The following is a 13,132-nucleotide window of genomic DNA, read 5'->3' on the forward strand; positions in this document are numbered from 1 at the left end:
CGCTTATCAATAGTTACTACATTCATTATTTTTTATGACACAGTAATATTTTATTACATCCATGTACCACAATTTGTTTAAACTTTTCCCACTTGATGAATAACTATTGTTCTGTTTCCAGTTCTTTGCTACTACAAAAAAATGTCACTAAATATATATAGGATCGTTCTTTCTTGTATTTATTAATACTTGAACTGAATCAGAGTTTGAATGTGTAAGTTACTTTGTTAGTGTCATTACAAATTACTTTCCATATCAGTTGTACCAATGCACAGTACCACCAATCATGTATCAGTATCCCTATCTTTCTGCAGCATCTCTAATATTCATTAGTCTAATTTTTTTTCTGTCTGGAAGGTTTCTGATATAGTTAAAAGAGCCTAAGGAACACCTTCAGGAAATACATCACCAAATAATTAAGTTTTTATGGAAATACTTTGCAGAAGCAATGCCCATGTAGGATGCTATTGACATTGTGGAATAATGGATCAGTGCTGCCTGTAGTAAGAAAGACCTGACTGGGACACTTACTATCTATGAGATTGTGGACAAATCATTTAATCTCCCAAGTCCCATTTTTCTCATATGTTAGATAGAAATGTGACTATTTTTAATTACATATGCATATGTAATGAATTTTGCAAATTTTAAAGTATATACGAATGTTATATTACAGTGAAAAGAAGGAAACAAGCATTTATTCAGTAACACTTTGTGCCAGGCATTGTGCTAAGTACTTTATAAACATTATTACATTTGGTTCTTACAACAACTCTGAGAAATAGATGCATTATTGTCTTCATTTTACAGTAAGGGAAACTGAGGTAAACAGAAATTAAGTGACTTGCTCAGGGTTTCACAGCTAATGTCTGAGGTTGAATTTGAACTTGGGTCTTACTGACTCCAGGACAAGCAGTCTATCCACTATATCACCCAGATGAAGAAACTGAAGCGGGAGAAATTTTACCCCACTTCAAACAGGGAGTGTCAGACTCCAGAGGGAAAAATCTCTCCACTCTAATACAATGGGAGTTTGGTAAGAAGAAAGGTGAAGTCTCTGAAAATAGGAACAAGGAATATTAGAAATATTCTCCATCCACTTTATAGTTTTGCTTAGGACTGGCTCTTTGTACGTTTACTTAGTGATTACTGACAAAGGTCACTGGAGGCCTTTGTCAAGAACAGCTCTTGGATTTAAAAAGCTACATATTTTAGAGAGAAACAGATCTTAGATAACTCTAGGAATCCTTATTGCATTTCCTTAATGTCACTGGAGTTTATAGCAAACAAATACTTTCTTAAAGAGAAATAGGCCCTTAGAGATTTTTGCTGCAGAATGTGGGTGTGTCCACCTACTTAACAGAAAATTTGATTCATGGGACAGTATGCTCAGGAAAGACATCCTAAGTAATGGGCGCTTTCAGAAGTTTGCACAATTTTTTGTTGTTCTTATTTGTGTACTTGAATATTTGTGTTTATGCGCTTTTAACATATATTTAACATATATTAGAGGTTATTTTTTAAGTGAAAAAGATTCATCACAAATTTCTTTTAAACAAATTTCCTTAGTGAATATTTTAATAATTACAAAAATTTGATTTATATACAACTTCTCAGATGCAGGGCTAGTGTACAAATAATAGTATTTTTATATTAACTGAACCAACTTAAATTGTTTTAATGCAAATATTTCTAAAGCAAGGTCAAAGTGATCGTATTCTAAGGTTGCATGTCTAGGTAAAAGAACAACTGTAACAGAACTAAATCACCGACCAAAACTTTATGTGACAGCACACATGCACACACATACACACACACACACGCACTTTAAGGAAGTCCTTAATGGAGAACATCAATAGCTGCTCTTTCCTCTGAACAAAAATAACTAGTAATTATATTGACAATGAAGATTCACATCATTCATTGCTCTTTCATTTCTTTGTATTGCAAAATTTCCCTCAAACATACTAAAATTATGTGGTCAGTCAAGGTTTTACTCTGAGAAAATCTAGTTTTTCAAGCTGTCATGGCCATGGATGTCTCTTGCCAGTTCAGAAACCAACTGCACAGGTTGCATTTTCCCCCCTGAGGCTTTGGTAATAATTTATGTTGTGACCACCACTGTTATCCACAGAAGTGTTCAGGGCTAAATGTAAGGCCCTGCCCTTCTTTCTTGCGTCAGTGAAAACATAGTGACTTTTGATGGTCCAGTTTCCATATAGTGACCGAACACTCTCCATCTTATGGGTTAATATCAAACATAAAGAAGGCTTGGAAAATCCAAATTGGGAAAGAAACATACCAGGGGCATTGGAACTTTATACTGTACAAATTGTAAATTCAACATGCATACAAGCATGACAGAAAATAAACATAAACTATACCAATGGGAAAACTGAAACTTTATGATGAAAATCTGATATTCTTCCCTTGGTTCAATTCATCAGTGACATTAAGTAAAGCCAGGATATATTGTATTTCTCTTCATCACTTTTTTTTGGTCTTTGCTCAGAAGCATTCTGAATAAGGTTCTCTTTTCCATGGTTTACCATGATTAAGCTTCTACATTATGTAGGAGACAAAGCTGTTAACCCCTTTGTTTTCTGAATTTAACATTAGACCTTGAACTCTAAAATCTTCAGTGTTTCCTTATTATTATGTTATGCAATATATTATGGATAATATAATATAGATTATATTATAATAAAACATTGCATAGCACATAATTATATTTAATAATAAAATCATTTGACACATAAGACAACATGAAATGTATTATATAACATGTTATGGCATTAATTATATAATATAAATAATATATAACACAATTGTTTATTGTTAATTATTGTATATTAATAATTACATAACACATTGTCTTATAATCTATATTATATTACTGTGTCATATAAAAACAATTATATTATTATTATCATTTTGTTATTACAGTCCCAAGTCTGGCATTTAAAGCCCTGGCAGGTGTTCCCATCATACCTTTCTAGGCTTATTTTATATTATACCTCTCCAACTACTCTCAGTTCTTGATAAATTGACTTGTTATCTATTCTTCAAATACTACATTCCCATTTCCACCTCCTTACTTTTAAATAAATGGTCCCCCATTTCTGCAATATATTCCCTCTTCACCTTTACTTGTGGAATCAATCCCCACCGGGATACCAATACACTGTTGATAAAGTTGTAAACTGATCCAGCTATTCTGGAAACCAGTTTGGAACTGTATTTAAAGGGCTATAAAACTGTGTATACCTTTTGACCTAATATGAGGTCTATATCCCAAAGAATTAAAAAAAAAAAAAAAAAAGAAATGGAAAAGATGTACAAAAAATATTTATAATAGCACTTTGTGGTAGCAAAGAATTGGAAATTGAGAGAAGTGCAGAGCCTCTGAGTGCAGATTGAAGCATACTTTTTAAACTTTATTTTCCTTAAGGTGTTTTGTTTGTGTTTTCTTTTGCAACATGGCTAATTTTGCATGAATTCACAGGTATACTCCATATCAAACTGTCTTTTTAAGTAAGTGGGAGAGAAGAGAGGAAGGAAGAAAATTTGGAACTCAAAACTTAAAATATATATATATATATATATATATATATATATATATATATATATATATATTTAATTGAGAAAAAATAAAATAAGAGCAAACAACAACTGAAGAATCAATTTTCAGAATCCTTTAAAGCATAGTTTAGGTGCCATGTCCTATATAAGACTTTTCCAAATCTCTCCTTCCTTCTAAAAAGTATTTTTGTATAATCTTTGTTTTCATTTCTTATACTCCCTATCCCGCTGCCTACTTTATACCTAGTAAGCTTCTTGAGGGCAGATTCTATTCCATTTTTGTCTAGTCATCATCTAATAAAGTATTTTTTTAAATAAAGTATTTTGTATATAGTGGGTGTTTAGTAAGTGTTTGTTAACTTGAATTGAACTCCATGTGGCATAATATATTTCCCATCTTAAATATTTTAGATATGAGATGAAATAATCAATATTACTGATGCTGTAGGTCTTTAATAAAATACATTTTCCCATGCGTAATTCTTATATCTTTATTTCACTCAAATCCTATGACCACATATATACTTCATACAGTTTTCTCAAAGGAAAACAATGTACCCCAAAGAGGACCATGAGATTCAGACATAAGTAAATAATTATCATGATAACTATTCACCAGTCAAGTTTCTTTGTACACATAACAATAGAGTTTGAAAACAGAGAAGAAAGAATGAAGAATAATGGCCCCAAAAGGAACTTATTCCATCAGTAAGTCCCATTGTTCATTGTTGCCAACATGTTGCCAACATAGCCAAGGGCTATGAAAACATCTATAATCTAGGTTCTACACATCTCAGCAAACTCCTCTGTAATTCCTGTAGGGGCCCTAATCTGCCTAAAAAAATGGAGCTCTAAAGATGATTATCAGGCCTATTTGGATCATAGGATGTTAGTGCTACCAAGGAAGCTCTTTTAGAAAAAGAGCTTTTGATATGATGCTAAATGAAATATGCAAAACCAGGAGATGATTGAACATGGCAACAGCAAGATTATTCAATGATCAATTCTGATGGACGTGGTTCCCTTCAACAATGAGATGATTCAGACCAGTTCCAGTGGTCTTATCTATACCCAAAAAGAGGATGGTGGGAATTGAGTGTAGTTCACACATAGCATTCTCACTCTTTTTGTTGTTGTTTGCTTGCATTTTATTTTCTTCATCATTTTCTTTTCTGGTTTGATTTGATTTTTCTTGTATAGCAAAATAATTGTATAAATGTGTATTCATTTATTGGATTTAACATATATTTCTACCATGTTTAATATATTTTAGAATACTTGCCATCTAGGGGAGGGAGGGTGGGAGAAGGGGAGAAAAACTGGAACACAAGGTTTTGCAAGGGGTATTGTTGCAGAATTATCTATGCATATGTTTTGAAAAATAAAAAGCTTTAATAAAAAATTAAATAAAAATAAATAAATAGAAAAAGAGCTTTTAAAAAAGAGCAAGTTCTAATTCCTCATTTTAAGTTGGAAAAACTGAGGTACATTGGAGTTTGGAATAGAATTTAATCTCTAGCCTACCAGTGTTATGTTCTTTCACTGGCTTATTAGCTTTTTTAATTGACTCTATCAATCCTCTAATGATCTTGGTCTTCATGTGAATTTAAATTCCTTTACTTTATCACAGAAATGACTTAGGGCAACATTCAAGTCTTGCTTCTCTTTCGAAGCATCCTGAAAATTAGGCTTTTTTAACTCAATAGATTGACCCTGGGGGAAAAAGAAGTTAAGAATCAGAAATCAGGAAAGATGATTTAGTGAACATGGCTGGCCTGGATACTTCCTTAAAATAAAGATTCTAGGAAGAACTATCCAATCAGAGAAGGAAGTCATAGGACAGTGGCATCTTTCAGAGAGAAAGGGCTTCAGGGATGGAAGAATCTTCTAATAAGAAGTGTACTGGTGAATAGTGAAGAAAGAAGTCTAGAGAATTAGGAGCAGAACCTGGAGAGGTATAAAGGGAAAACCACATTTTGTTTTTGTTTTACACAGGTGATTAACTGTGTAGACAAGCATCAGTTCCATGAGTTTGAGAATTGGAAGGACAACTAAACTACATCAGTCTTGTCAGATCAGTTTTAACCCCAATGTTGAATTATTTGAATTTGGAAGGCAGTTGCTGTTATACTGATTTTATTTTCTCCCACCTTCATTTCTTCTCTTTTCTGTAGCATGCTATAACATGTAAATAAAGGCATGAGGAGAAAGAACTCAGATGAGCAAGTGTTTTCTCAGTCAGTCAGAAAATTCTCCTGTCATTGTAGCTCAGGATGCATCCCTCCCCTTACCACAGCTTCTGGATAGCTTGGCAGCTCAGCTCAAAATTCTCTGTCTGTCACCAGCTTGATTTTGCAACTGAGACATGGGGCAATGTGAATGTTGCCAATGGGTCTAGTGAGGCGAAAGGGAATGTTTCCAAATAACATAGTAAATTGCTGGGGGGTGAGAAGGGAAAGGAAGGGAAAAGGAAAGGCGAAACGTGGCAGCTCAAGAATTTTGGCTATGTCACTTTGGTAATAATCTTTACCATGAATGCACAGTGATAGAATTGAATCTACATAAAATTTCCTAACTGGGCTTCTTCAGTTATTTCAAGCATGTCTGACTCTTTGTTATCCCATTTAGAGTTTTCTTTTCAAAGATAATGGAATGATTGCCATTCCTTCTCCAGCTTATTTTATAGATGAGGAAACTGAGGCAAATATAGTTAAGTGACTTGTTCAGGGTCACACAGCTAGCAAATGTCTGAAGACACATTTGAACTCAGGAAGGTAAGTTTTCCTATATTCACTGCACCCATCTAGTTACCCAAAATGGGCTATTAGGATTTAACCAAACAACTCCCAATCATGTAAACTAGAATCACTTAAGAAGTTTTCTGCTAGTTCTTCCTTTCTAAGAAGACCTCCCAACAAGGTTTTCCCCATACCACAAATCAAATAAACAAAGAGGCAGAGATAAAAAGGATCTTAGATCTAATCTAACACCTTAATTTTGCAAATGAGGAAACTAAGGTCCCTTGTGGGTCATAGGGGCCATAGATCCAGAGCTAGAAAACACTGGAGAGATCAACAAGCCTTACACTGTCATATATAAAGGGAAGAATACAGAACTTAAGCAATTTGCCCCAATTCACAAGGGTAGGTAGGAAGCATCAGAGATGGCATTTGAATCTAACTCCTCTAACTTCAAGCCCACTATTCTTCCCACCCTGTACTACTATCTTTCTCTTAATCATTTCAACAGGTGGGGCTCCACTTCTGAATTCCTGGGAATGGTCACACTGGTTCATCAGAAAGCTAATTAACAGCAAACAGATTTTTCACTTTCTAAAATGAATGAAGGACAGACAGTCCCATCTTGCCAAAAGCAGGAAAATTGTTGATTGGCTAGAGGCTTTTTTTCCCTTTCCCCTAGAGATTCCGGGGACCTCCACAATGAGGTGCTTTGTCTGGCTCACGCCAAGGTTAATTTGGCACCTCAGTCACAAAGAGCATATGCTTCCTGTGACAGACTTCCAGGGAGGCGGCCTCCCACATGTGCTCCCCTAGTCTCCTCATTGGTGTTCAGAAAGCAGAGGGTGGGTCCTCCAAGGGAGTTTGTGTGCCTATGACAGATGAGAATTTTTTTTAATGTAAGAAAACAAAACCTGAACATTTTGATGCCCTGTTTTAAAAGGCAAAGACTTCTTTGGACCTGAAATTTATAAGGTAAGTAACTAGCACTCTGTCATATATCTAGAATGAACTTTGAAACGGTCAGTGGGTATTATCTGAGTGCATTCTCTGAAAGTCTTGGTTGTTTAGTGATTAACTTTAACATGCAGCAGAGTCTGCTATTACCTTTATAAGAGCTTCCTCCCTGCCTAACTACTACACAACCATCTCTGAGAAAAAGACTCACCTCTTCTAAACAATTTTCCACAGTGAAATAGTCATGGAGATCTGAAGTCAGTTCAAACTCAGGTGGAAAGATTTGAAAAAGCTAGATTTTCTTTCTTATCTCAGGATATTCAATGTATTGAAATAGTTCAAATTAACTCTGCCATTTGGAAAATGGGTCTGCAAGAAGGGGCCAATCCTGCCAAATGGGAGAGTCTTTATTCTAATTATCATTTGGTGCTAGCTTGTGAAAGGCAATGGGGATTAGCTGAGTCCTGTTATGGTGGCCCCGCTCTAGAAGAAATGACAAATCTGTGGGTATCAGGTGTTGCTGTGCAGGCCAGTTTTTCATGATTGGGGCAAATTAGATTAAGAGATTGGAAGTCATTACAATGCAGTCTGAAAGCCAGAGACTTGTCATAATCAAAATAATGCCGGATATGCTCACAAGGGTGTGGGACAACTAATTATCTGAGGCTATTCAGGAAATCTAATACTTCTTTTGAAAAGGCATAATGCCCTTCTAATTTTTTTTTTTTTCTTTTAGTTCCCTCTAATTTTTTATTGCTTGGGCAGGAATGCTAGTTGCGGTCGGTAACTTGAATAGTCTGCCTCTGAAAGAGAAGTGTCAGGTCAAAAAAAATTTTTTTTCTGGTATAAGTACTGATAAGATAGCAAAGACAAGCTAATTTGGCAGTTTGGAAAGGAGAAGACATAGCAAACAATAGGATTTATTTTTTATCTTTTCTCAGATGAACCTGTCTTCATTGCACAGGTTATAGTCAGCTACTTATGTCATCTCCTGAGATATCCAGATTTTGATTTATTTACTCTCTTCCTATGAGCTTCCAATAATTTACAATCCTATTTACCTCCTACATCAAAATATTAACCTACCTGTTTAAAGTTGTTTTCCTATCTTTGATAAGTTGTTTATGTTTATTTATTCCTTGTCTTTGAGACCTTAAAGTACTTTATGCACATTCTGAGGACTAGAGATATCTCCAGTTTATTAATTTAGGAAGGTAAAGCAGGATCTGTATTACAGAAAGAATCTTGTCCAAGATCACCCAAGGAATAATGGTTAGACAACAGTAGAACCAATTCTTTAGACTTCGTTACCAAGGATTCCACTCTAGGAACTAGGCTGCCTCCCTTTTCTAGCCAGAGTTATTTCTCAGTTCTACTCTGGAAGCTACACTGTTGCTCTCCTGTGCTACATTAAGACACATCATCTAAGTGAGGTATTTATTCACTCTGAGTATTGGAATGTGAAAGAAAGTCTCCTTTGCCCTGACCAACTCATGAGTAAACCAGTTTCTATGACCCTGGAGGGAGCAAAAGTCTCTCTGCCCAACACCCAGTAGTAAAGAAGGTAAAGGACTGATATGTTCATGTCCATATTTATCTCTCTTCCTTGCTAATCTCCACACAGATTTAGAGTAAAGTTAAACAAAAGAGGAAATCTTTAGGAAGTGAAACTGGGGGTATTTACTTGAAATGGCCAGAAAGAACTCAAGAATGATCAGACTGAAAAGGCTAAGTCTCATTCCTGTACTAACATTCCAATATGTGATTGCCCCATTATAAAAATTTATTTCAAACTTAACTCTGTTTCCACATCTGCTTATACTATGCATATGAAAATAAATATTTAGGAATATTTTAGTTCCATGAACAGAGACAGCTGAATTCTCTTTCTCCTTTCCCCCCTTTCTTATAAAGAAGACATGGAAATGAGGATGAAAAACACTACCTAATTTCATTTAGGAAACATTGTGCTGAATGTGAACATGCTCTCAAAGTTTCTAAATCCTTCAGTGGAAGCCCAGCTTTGCCCCCATCCTCACCCTCCAGTTAAAAGAAAGATCTGCCTCTGATTTTTCTGTCACTTACCTGGAACAATCTCTGGATTTGTTTTTTGTTTTTATTTTGTTTTGTTTTGAGATTGGTTGCCTCTTCTGAGTACGAATGCCTGATCAAATCATTCCAATGTGATAAAAGCACTGGAATTATAAACACTAAGAATGAATCTCTAGGCTTGCTGATGCAGACCCTGTTGAAATTGCACAAATCTTTTTGTGGATGAAAGGGTAGAGAACATTGGATCTGAAAGAAGTCTTAGAAATCATTTAATTTTAGGGCAGCTTTTGATATAATAGATAGAGGACTGGATCTGAAGTCAGGAAGATGTGAGTTTAAATTCAGTCTCAGATATTTACTAGCTATATTACATTCTATTTACCTCAGTTCCTTCAACTGTAAAATAGTTAATAATAAAACCTACATATTAGGATTGTTGTGAGGTTTAAATTAAGATAATATTTTTTTTTTTTGAAGTTAGCTTAGTTTCTGGAATATAGTAGATTTTTTTAATAGATTCTTTTTCTTTTCCTTCTTTTTATAAAAGATGAGATTCAGAGAAGTCTCATACATTGAATGAAATAAGGAAATATTTACTAAACATCATCTATGAGCAGCACACTGTGTAAAATGTCAGTGAGATACAAAGTTTAGAGTTATTATCATCTTGAGATTGTTTCTCTAATGCATAATAATTTAGAACATTTTTCATATAAGTATATGTACATTTTTTTTCTTCATCTGAAAATGTCTGTTCTTATCTTTTGACCATTTATCAATTGGGAAATGATTTTTATTCTTATAGATTTTACAAAGTTCTTTATATATTTGGGATATAAGACCTTTATCTGAGAGCCATCTATAATTTTTCTCCAAAATTTTCTGCTTTCCTTCTGATCTTAATTATATTTGTTTTATTTGTACAAAAACCTTTAAATTTAATGTAATAGAAAATTATCCATTTGACAGCTCACTCAGCTCTCTCTTTATAAATTGTTTGCCTTTCTGCAAGTCTGATAAGTAATATGTTCCATGTTTTTCAAATTTTCTTTTATATCTAGGCCATGTATTATTTTGACCTTATCTTGTAATGATGTAAGATATTGGTCTATGCCCAGTTTCTGCCATACTACTTTCTAGTTTTCCCAACAGTTTTTTTTTATCAAATAATGAATTTTTATCCCCAAATCTAAAATCTTTTTACTTGTCAAATACAAGGTTATCATATTATTTTGCTGCTATAAATTCATGTCTACTCTATTCCATACCTTTCTATTTCTTAGCCAGGACCAGATAGTTTTGATAATCACTGTCTTATAATATAGTTTAAGGTTGGTACTACTGAACTCTTTTCATTTAAAAAAAATTAATTCCTTTGAAATTCTTTACTTTGATTTTTCCTCCAAATGAATGTTATTATTTTTCCAATATTGTGGTATATGTGAAGGAATACTAGTATGCTATAAAAGAAATGATGAGTTGATTGGTCTTAGAAAAACATGGATAGAAAAAATGAAAAGCAAAATGGACAGAACCAAGAGAACATTGTGTACAGTAATAGCAATATTATTGTAAGAACAATTTTGAATAGATAAGTCATTTTGACTATATACCCAAATTGACTACAAAGATCATATGAAAGAAAATGCTATTTGCATCCAGAGAAAGAACTTACAAATGGATGTGTCTAATGATAGCCATCTCTAGGGTGAAAGAAGAAGGAAGAAAAAAAGGAAAAAAAGAAATTTAGATGATAACTTTATTATATATTTCAAAGAAAGAAAAAAGAAAAAAAGAAAAAGAAAGATATGAAGTTTTATGTGTAATCAGCTTTTTTATAATATTATGTTAAAGAAATGCTTGCTTTATTAAATAAATTTTTAAAAGAAATAATGAAATTAAATTTAAAAAAGAAATAACACTATGTCCTTGTGTACTTTTGTTATTTTGGATGGAAATAGTATAAATATACAAAATCACATATGATCAGTACATTAGAGGGACATGAAATAAAGTGCTATGTGAGGTGGGAGGGAAGGAGTCATTATTAAGTCAGGTGAATTGTGGATGATAGATAATCAGGATTGTCCTCAACCTCAAATTTAATGTAGTATATTATAGGACCACATAGGGAAAGGGGGCCATCCAGAAAGGAACCTTAGATAATCTGACTACATTGTGCTTTGGTTAGAACACATAAAAGGTTTGGGGTTCAGTTCTGAACACCTCAATAAGGGCTGGCTATATCAAATGGAGTGTGTCCAGATGATAAAATACATTCAAGTTTGTGAGAGAAGTTAAAACTATGCTATAAAAGGATCTATAGAAAGAAATGGGCATGTTAATCTCAGATAAGGCAAGATTGTCTTCACGTTTTTGAAGGGTTGTCATATGGAAGAAGGATTAGGCTTATTTGTCTTCTCCCATAGGGCAGAACTGGAAGCAATGATTGGGGATTAGACTCAGATTTTATGCCAGGAAATTTTTCCTATTTAAAATTGTACATTAATATATAGAATAGTGAGTCTCTTCTTAATGGTGAGCTTCCAGTGGTGACTATATAACTAGTTTTCAAGCACTTGAAGGCATGTTGTATGGGTCTGAGATTAGACTAGAATGATAAAGTCAGGGATTGAGAGTAGCAAGGCATTTCAAAGCCCATCAAGTGCAATCCCTCTTATTTTAGAAATGAGGAAACTGAGGCAAACATTTCCCTAGCATCACATAGCTAGGAAGCACTTTGATGACCTTTGACGTTTCTTTTGATGTGAGAATCTATGATTCTATTAACATTTCTCATTGTGTTTCCAGAGAGAGAGCTTCAATGTAGGCTGACAACTAGGTCAAGGGCTATTGTCTAGGGATTCTATTTCATCTTTCCATATAGTGTGTTCTAATCAGTTATAGCAAATACTCATATAAAATGCAATAAAAATCAGCTTATGTAGAGATAAAACTCATTATAAAAGTATAGAATTCAAGTAAATGAAATTTAGAAAGCAAGAGACTCAACACCAGTTCACCAGGCAATGAGTAGGACAGAGAAAAAGAGTAATGGGAAAGGACAATTTCACCCAGTGCAACAGCAAATTCTATCCTGGCAGATCACCCCTTAAGTGGGTCAGTGAATCAGACAAAGCTGCGATAGCAGTGATTATTTTCAGTTTAGGATAACAATAACAGGTTGTAATACAACTTTACAATTCCTTACAGCTAGGAAAAGCTATGTTTTTCATCAATTTCTTTGCTAATAGAGAACTAAACTATACTTGCTTAAGATTCCAGCAGTCATTGATAGTCTTAGAACTATCAATCAGGTATCTTGACTTTCAGTCCATTACCCTTTCTACAATATGACAATACCTCTCCAAAATTAATATTTAAAATTACATACATAGCCTTTTGTTTTTGCACATTGATTTCTTTCATTCTTTTATCTGCTTTTCCCTTCGCCTTCCCTTAGGCCTACTCTCTATTTTTTTCTAAAAGGGAGAGAGCATTTTGTATGGAAAATGAAATTAAATGACACTGTTTCATGCCCACCTTGAAAAATAGTCTAACTTGCTCAGATACTTGCAATGAAGTCCCATGGGAGGGGATACATGTTTATGAGTCTACATTTGCAGCAAACTAAAGAACCCCATTTATTTTAAAGTTACTCTTAAAGGTCTAGTACATCTGATATGAAAAAGTTGGTTCTCTTTACTGGAGACTTTTGGGAATAATTAAATAAACATATGAAATCATATAAACATAAATTGTAAGTTTGCACAAGAGAAACCCTCAGAAAAGGTTAAAAGATG

At 33.9% G+C, this 13,132-nt stretch overlaps 1 protein-coding gene across 1 annotated transcript in view; it reads left to right on the top strand.

Moving 5' to 3' along the window:
• Positions 1-6,330: 6,330 nt before the first annotated feature.
• LOC116422995 overlaps positions 6,331-13,132 on the top strand; it is a 302,761-nt gene continuing 295,959 nt past the window's right edge. The window contains exon 1 of the mRNA XM_031963688.1: positions 6,331-7,295. The gene's annotated coding sequence lies outside the window, so the exon portion shown is untranslated. The remainder of the gene's footprint in view (positions 7,296-13,132) is intronic.

Source organism: Sarcophilus harrisii, chromosome 3 (assembly GCF_902635505.1).
Source record: "Sarcophilus harrisii chromosome 3, mSarHar1.11, whole genome shotgun sequence".
NCBI classification, from domain to species: Eukaryota; Metazoa; Chordata; class Mammalia; order Dasyuromorphia; family Dasyuridae; genus Sarcophilus; species Sarcophilus harrisii.